Here is a 7,819-nt window from a genome sequence, read left to right as displayed (position 1 = left end):
TTAAGCCTATTTTAATCTAACCCCCATCCCCGCCCACACACACCCACACACTTTGTGGCATTTCATTGAAGAAACAGAGTCATTGTCACACAGAAGCTCTCACCTTCTTGTCTGGATTGACTGCGTATTTGTGGCTTCACCTAACCATTTCTCTGGCTCCACGGGTGAATCCAGTCTAGAGCTTTAAAGCAGATTTGCCTCAGTTTTGGGGGAGGGCATGCTTCTTCCTCCCATCGGACTTTTGTATCACTCTGGACGTGTAGTGTTTGGTTTTCCAGTCCGAAGTGACGGTGGGTTCAGATGTCGGGCTAAACAGCCAGTTCCCCACCAACCTTTCTCGTCTGGATTTTAGCATCATTGATGAACATGAGGAATATTGCAAAAGGTGATTTTTGAAGAGGTTCTATCATTCCTTCTGCACTTACTAGTTGGAATTCTGTAAAGAAGGTCGCCCTTGTGCTGGGTTGGTTACCCTGATACACAGTTTGAATAAAAAAGTTTATAAAGCTTGATTCCCCCTTTGATGAACCAGCTTTGAGAACAGGGAGTCTGTGCCCTGCGTTTTCCAGGCCTGACTGGTGAGTGAGCACGAAAGTGTCACGTCATGAAGTCATCGTGCATTTGACGTATTTTAAGCAATTGCAGAGTCGCTTTGATGCTCAGGGTCTCCTTCAAGTTGGCGCAGCATGTTTTGGGCACAGCCTGAAGCAGCCCCTTAGCTTTTTGCCACGACAACGAGTTCTGAGCTCATCTTGCAGATTACCTGCCCCAGCCCTGGAGGCAGTGGTCTCCCCAAGGACCCTGGGGTCCTCTTATGGGAGGTGGCAATTAGGGATGGTGATTTGGGGTAAGGGGTACTCATTACAGCTGGGTTGCTTCAGCTCCTGGGCCTCTTTGATGTAGGGGACAAGGAAATACTTTTTTTTTTTTTTAGGGGTAGAGGTAATTAGGTTTATTTACTTTTTAAGTGGAGGTACTGGGGATTGAACCCAGGACCTTGTGCATGCTAGGCAGGCACTCTACCACTGAGCTATCCCCCTGTCCCCACACTTTTTTTTTAAGGGGGAAAAAATCAACAAGCTGTCCTGCTGCTTTTAATGCAAATTTAAGATAGCATTTTCACTACTTTATATTTAGTTCTCTGAACACCTGGATCCCTGATGATACGACCTACCTACTTTATTCCACTAACAAATCATGATGCCAATATTGTCACTAACAGCATGATTACCAAGTGAAGCTTTCAGTTAAGAAAAAAAAAATAGTTTTACTTATAGCACACTGGGGAATTGTTAGAATTGTTAGAAATTATTAGAAATTCACCCCAGACCTGCTGAATCAGGAACTTTGCGGGTGGGGCCAGCCGTCAAGTCTTCCAGGGTCTCTACCGAGTAACTTCCACTCAAGGGATGTGCCACGTGCTCTGGAATGGAATTACTTAACCTGTGGGCACAGCCGCAACCTCCCCGCTGTTAGAGTCAGTGTTTTCCGTCTTTAGACACTGCTTTGGCTTTTTTCTTTTAAATTGTTTTATTATGCAAAACATGCAATTCCATAGTCAAAGCTATAAAACCAGGTATGTTCGGAGAAGTCTAGCTTTTCATCCCATTCACCCTGTTCCCTCCTGTCTCAAAAGTGACACTATTTAAAAATTAGTTTTTGATTTATCCTTCCATTGTTTCTTTTTGAAAAGATAGGCACCCAGGCAGTGTATTCACATTTCCTTCTGCAAAAAGGAGCGTACAGTGCACATTAGTACAGGCTGATTTCAGGGCTGTTTCATTAATGTTTTCTTAAGAATGAAAGAGTACACTTTTCCTCCTAAAAATCAAATGACTCAAAGAAAAAAATCTTAATTTGGAGAGGTGGAAGTTGGTGGCCTCTGCCTGTTTTTAATTACTCGGCACATCTTGACCAACCTTTTGCTCAGAGCTCGGTGCTTAGTGCTAGGTGCTTAGTGCTAGGGATGTGTGACCCAGGAATCCAAGTTGAACTCATGAGTTGTCTCCCCTCGGGGCTGACCCTCTCCGCGGGAGTGCTGCATACGGACTGGAAGCCGGTGCGCAGGCCCACTTCTGACGTGCTGCAGTGGTGGGGGAACCCAGGAGAGAGTCACCTGGAGAATGGAGGTGAGCCGGGTGGTGAGGCCAGGTTCCAAGCTGAGACCCCAAAACATAAAAGTTGTTGGCCATGCGGTGTGAGCCTTTGATACAGCGGCCTGTAATAAGGCTAGAGGCAGGGAGGGCTCTGCGGGCGGGAAGCCTCTATGTGTTTGAAGATCTGAACAGAGGCCAGCGTGGCTGCAGACTGCAGGGCTCGGCCTCGGCAGTACTGTATTTCGGGACCAGGTTGCTGTTGTGGGGCTGTCCTGTGCGCTGTAGGACGTGTGGCAGCATCTCTGGTCCAGCAGATCCCAGTGGTACCCCTCCTCCCCCACTCCATGCTGACAACCAAAAATGCCTCAGGCAATCCAAATATCCCCTGGGGTGAACCACTGCTGAGGACGAGTTTGGGCAAGTCAGGAAGTCACATTAAATGTGGGTAACGACTCAAGGTTGAACTAAGCACAGTGGGAGTTTTGTAAATGTTCGGAGTTACGTTTTAGGATAACTGGAGAGCAGACCAGAAGGGCAGGGGTGAAACTAGGTGCCCTCTTTCCTTAGTGCTTAGTTACTCAAGTGATTAAAAGAAGCCAGAAAAATTGTGACTGTTAATTACTTCTATGCAGTGAAGACTTTTTTTTCTGCACCATTTCCCAAATAGCTAAAGTTCAAAATTTTTGCATGGATAGGCTGACCGGATCTTAGCTCAAGTTGGGCAAGTGCTGAAAAAGAAATAAGGCAAGAGCCCTCGTGGCGGTGCATCGTCAAGGTGAGAGAGCTGAGCTTCCAGAGGCTGAACTCAACTATAGTTGGACGGATGAGGAGCCCGAGGTTCCTAGAAGGCCACATGTGTCTCCAAGGCCAGACAACATTGCGGGGCGCTGTGACGGACGGGCTTGGATCTTTTGGTGAATCTTCCGTTAACCCTTGGCTTTCTTTCCGAGGGTCAGAGAGAACACGCAGAATCTCAGGTTCATTTTCAGACTTTGTTAGACCTAAGCCTTGCCTTCCCTTAGGCAGTTTTATGGCACCTGGGTGACATCTCTGTGCCAGTGCTCGGGACTTGCGGACCTGATGTTAATCCAATTATACGTCCTTTCAGTGAGATTCTACCTTCTAGTACGAACAGGACATATTCACGTGACAAAGATTTCCAACCTGTGAGTTTAAGACAAGGCACAAAGGAAGAAAACAAAAATCCCATTTCTTATCTGCCCTTAAACACACATCCAACTCTAGAACGTCTGTGGCCCTTACAGGCTGTAGCCGTCCGGTCACCGGGCACATCTCCCAGCCTGACCTCCCCCGGGTTCTGGCTGCCGGGTCTGGAGTGGGGCTGAGAAATCTGAATGCCGACAAAGCATGCCAGGGGGCTTCTTATTTACTCCAATGGCCGGGAAATTACCTAAGCTTCCTAGACATTCTATTTGGAATTCTAAGTGACCTGAAATAGCTCCACGCTGGCAGCTGTAATCTCACCATCATGATTACTTAAACGCCCTGAGCTTCACGGCTCGCAGGGATCATGGTCAGCGGACCACTTACTGCCGTCCGCGGCCCAGGGATTTTCACCTTGGCCACCATCGGCCCCCGCGGGGATTTTAGGAACAAGTGGGTCTTTACCTTCCCTGCTCTCTGACAGGGCAGGACCCCAGGGGTCAGGGCTCTGTCCACCTTCATCCAAACTCAGGACTGTCTCAAGCCCCGTCCCCGCCCCTGAGCCCAGACGTGTTGCTCACAGCTGCCTCTTCCGCATCTGCACCTGGGTCCCCACCTGGCACCTGAGCTCAACATGCCCCGAATGGACGGCCTCCTGTCACGGCCCGTCTTCCTCACTCCGATGAGTGGACCAAATCCTTGTGGTCACCCTGGACTCCTCTTTCTCATTTCTCATCCAGTCTAAGAGCAAACCCGTTCCCTCTGTTCCTTCAAAACACCCGCAGACGCAGGGCCGTCTTCAATCACCCCCGCCGACAACACCCTAGACCAAGACGCAACTTCACCCGGACGACAGCCGTCGCCTCCCCAGTCTCCCCTCTTCCCTCTGTGGCTTCTTTTTCTTCCATCTAACCTCCATGTGGCTGCCTGCACTACCTCTTACAGTAGACAGGATTTTACCCCGTCCGCGCTCAAGCCCTCCAATGGCCTGTATGACTCAGAGACTAAAACCCGGTGCCGGCCACGGCTCTGCTCACTGGGCCTGACCATCGTTCCCCGTCCCCCTTCTCACTGATGACAGCAGCCCCCCAGGACTCGCTTTTCCCGCTGGAACCTTCCAGGAGCCTTCCTTTCACCAGCGGTGCCATTGCCGTTTCACACCTGGCACCACGTTGACCTCGGATAATCCGCATTCAAGCACTCCTACGTCACCTGCGCCCCCAGCCGTCCCAGCCCTCCCCCCAGCCTCTGGCTCGGACATTTTTCTTCACAGCACTCGGCACTACCTGTGGTCTTATGTGTGCTTGTTTCATCACCTTGAAGTGGGGAAGGTGACTGCCCCGAGGGCAGAAATTTGTTACCAGTGTGTCCCCGGGGCCCAAGCAGAGCTTGGCACTCTTAATATTTGTCGGTAGGTTGGATGGATGGATGGATGGATGGATGGATGGATAGATAATATATGTGCTTTATCCTAACCCGCCAATTCTTTAAATATGGAGAAGGGGTTGTCTAGAATTATCTCAGAATAGCCTCATACCTTTGAAATGATTTACTGAGTTACGTGACATGAGCATTTCTATCTATCCATGGTAACAAATGTAAAGCACACTCACCACTGGTTACTTTTTCTTACTTTATATGTATATATGTGTGTGTGTATCTATATATATATTGAAGTATAGTGAGTTTACAATGTTGTGTCAATTTCTGCTGTACAGCATAATGCTTCAGCCATACATGAACATATGTATTTTTTTTTCATATTCTTTTTCACCAGAAGTTACTACAAGGTTTGAATACAGTTCCCTGTGCTACACAGTATGAACTTGCTGTTTGTCACCACTGGTTAGTTGTTACTTAGTTATGTAGTTATTATTATTGTTTCTTAGAGATCATCCTGCCAAGCGAGGGGAGTTTTACAGAGAGGAGCATTCGTGGGACAGGAATTTTAGGGGAATAAAAGGTAGCCAGGCTCAGGGAGAGCGTCGGTCTGGGTACCAGAATGGTGGCTTTTCACCGGGTGTGTGTGTGGGAGGGGGTGAGAGTGGTGGGGGTGGCCGGGGGGGGGGAGACTTTGATCAGATGACTGGAGATCAGGGATAGTGCTTGGAAAACGGGGTTATTCCCATCTCAGAAGTTTAGCCATTCACAAGTCCCCTGTGTCTAGAAAAAGCTTTCCTTGGTCTGTGCCAACCCAAGCATCATTTGTTGTTGGAAAGGTTGACAGACTATGGTCATTCTTAAGACTTTTGTCTTCAGAATCGCTTTAGACTCTTAAAACTTCTTCAGGGGCCTCACAAGATTTTGTTTCTGCAGGTTATGCGTATTGATATTTACCATATTCAAATTTAAAACAGAATTAAAACTTCAATTCAAGAGGAAAAACAATAAACCCACTGCATGTTAATATAAATAACATATCTTTTCATGGTAAATAGCAGAGTTCCAAGGCTAAAGCATTTTATGAGAAAAGCGGCATTGTTTCACTTTTTTTATTTTGTTACTCACTAGCATCTTACTGCCCAGCATCCGGTCTTTTGGGACATCACACATCATGTGGCCTCTGGAAAACTCCACTCATGAGAAACTGTGAAAATTGAATAACTTCCTAGTATTAGATCTTTTGACCCCTGTGGACCCCCAAGGGGTCTTGGGGACCCTCTGAGGTCCCTGGACCACACTGTTAGGACTTCCGGAATAACAAACACAGTGACTGAGGGCTTTACAGGGGACAGAGGTGTTGCTCAAGCACCTCCTCAGTGCTCCATTAAAAAACCTAATTTTGTACAAAAGGCCAGACACTGTATGAGTCCACTTGGAGTAGTTGAATCCATAGGGACAGAAAGTAGGCTGGTGTTGCCACTAGGGACGAGGGGCAGAGGAGGAGGAGAGTTTAATGGGGACAGAGTTGCAGTCTGGGAAGATGAAAACGTTCTGGAGACGGCGGTCACAGAAGCATGGCAATGTGCATGTGCTAATCCACTGAACTGTACACTTAAAAGTGGTCAGTTTTGAGCTATGCATATTTTTGCTGCAACACCAGCATCTCCTAATCTGAAAACTACGCCAGCGTGACGTGTCTTTATAAAACAGCACCATCACGTACATCTGTAGTGTAGGAAGTGAAACGTCCCTCCTGTAAAGACAACCACTTTCAATAGTTCAGACCCGATGTCTGCTGATTCCTCCTTATGCCCACGCTACGGTTTATTTATTACTGGGGCCAGAGATGGGATAACCTTTGGAACATTTCTCTTTCCCCGTCTGCTTAATAGAAGAGCCCTGAGCATTTACTCTGTGTCAGAGACGGCACTGGGGGGGGGGGGGGTGTACTTTACATGCATTGTCTTAAGGTGGTGGATTTATTCTTACCACTTGACTGAGAAAGCGGAGGCCCAGAGAAGTTAAGTAACTTGCCGATGGCTGGTAAAGCAGTTGAGCTAAGCCTGTGCTTTTGACATAGAGCTGGGTAGCTGGCTATAGTTTATACGTGAGTTTGGTAAAAGTGTGAATATTTCTGTGAATTAAGCTGAAGCAGTTCCTTGGATTTGATGACATTTGGCACCAAACAGGTCTCTAGTCATGAGGAAGGTGATGAGCACGATACACTGCCGCCAGATGGTATGCGAGTGGTGTGTTCTTGAAGACGGTCAATAATCGAACACTGAATAATTCAAGGCGATTTCCCCCATAGAGCTAAGTGACCGAGACCCTAGACATTTTGACACGGGGATGTGTTAAATAAACTTTGCCACCAGGTGGCGCTGTTGTAAACAAACTGCCTTCACTCGGCCAGCCAGCTTTGCTGTTCAACTATTTGGGACAAAGTTTCAAAGACAGAACAATAATGATTTGTGCCACTTCAAATGCTGCAGGAAATACGAGACTCCATTAACGCGATCTGGGGGGGGGTATTTAACGTTTTTGTAGTTCAGCGTCCCATGAGCTCACCTTTATGGTCATCACCTGGTTGGTCCTTGTACTTAGGGATTGTAACACGGAGCAGAACGACACTGCTTCTATTTTGGTGTTGATTTTCAGGAATAAACAAAACCCAGTTTAATCTTTAAAAAAGGAAGAAAGAAACTGGTCACCATCATCTTCTCCACTTTGCCTCAAATGCTGGCTTCTGAGAGAGAGCCAGGGCAGGATGGAGGTGCCTCCTCTGGTTTGCAGGAAGGATGTGGGTAGGGCAGAAGGTTTAAAGCAATGATCCTGACAGGGCGGGCAATGAAGTCCTAACATTAAAGGAAATCTAGTCTTGGAGGAAGGCGGCCTCTCAGGCTCCAGGGAGAACTGATTGAGCCTGTGACCTGCCCTCTTCCTCTTTCTCTATGCACCCCTCCTGCCTTCCCGTCTCCCCACGTCTCTTCCTTCCACCCGTCTAAGGTGACTCCGTCAAGAACTTCTGGAAGTAGATCTTGCTTAGTGTGGCTAGATTACTCAAGAAGAGTGAGAAGGTGCAGGTGGCTGGCTGGCCAGGTTTCTGAGGGGAGAGGAGATGGGGTCCTGCCGGACTGTTGGAAGGATTTGGCTTTTGCTCTGAGTGTGATGGGGAG

This window comes from Camelus bactrianus, chromosome 19, assembly GCF_048773025.1.
Source record: "Camelus bactrianus isolate YW-2024 breed Bactrian camel chromosome 19, ASM4877302v1, whole genome shotgun sequence".
In the NCBI taxonomy this organism is placed as follows: Eukaryota; Metazoa; Chordata; class Mammalia; order Artiodactyla; family Camelidae; genus Camelus; species Camelus bactrianus.
Note: the sequence above shows the minus strand (reverse complement) of the source record.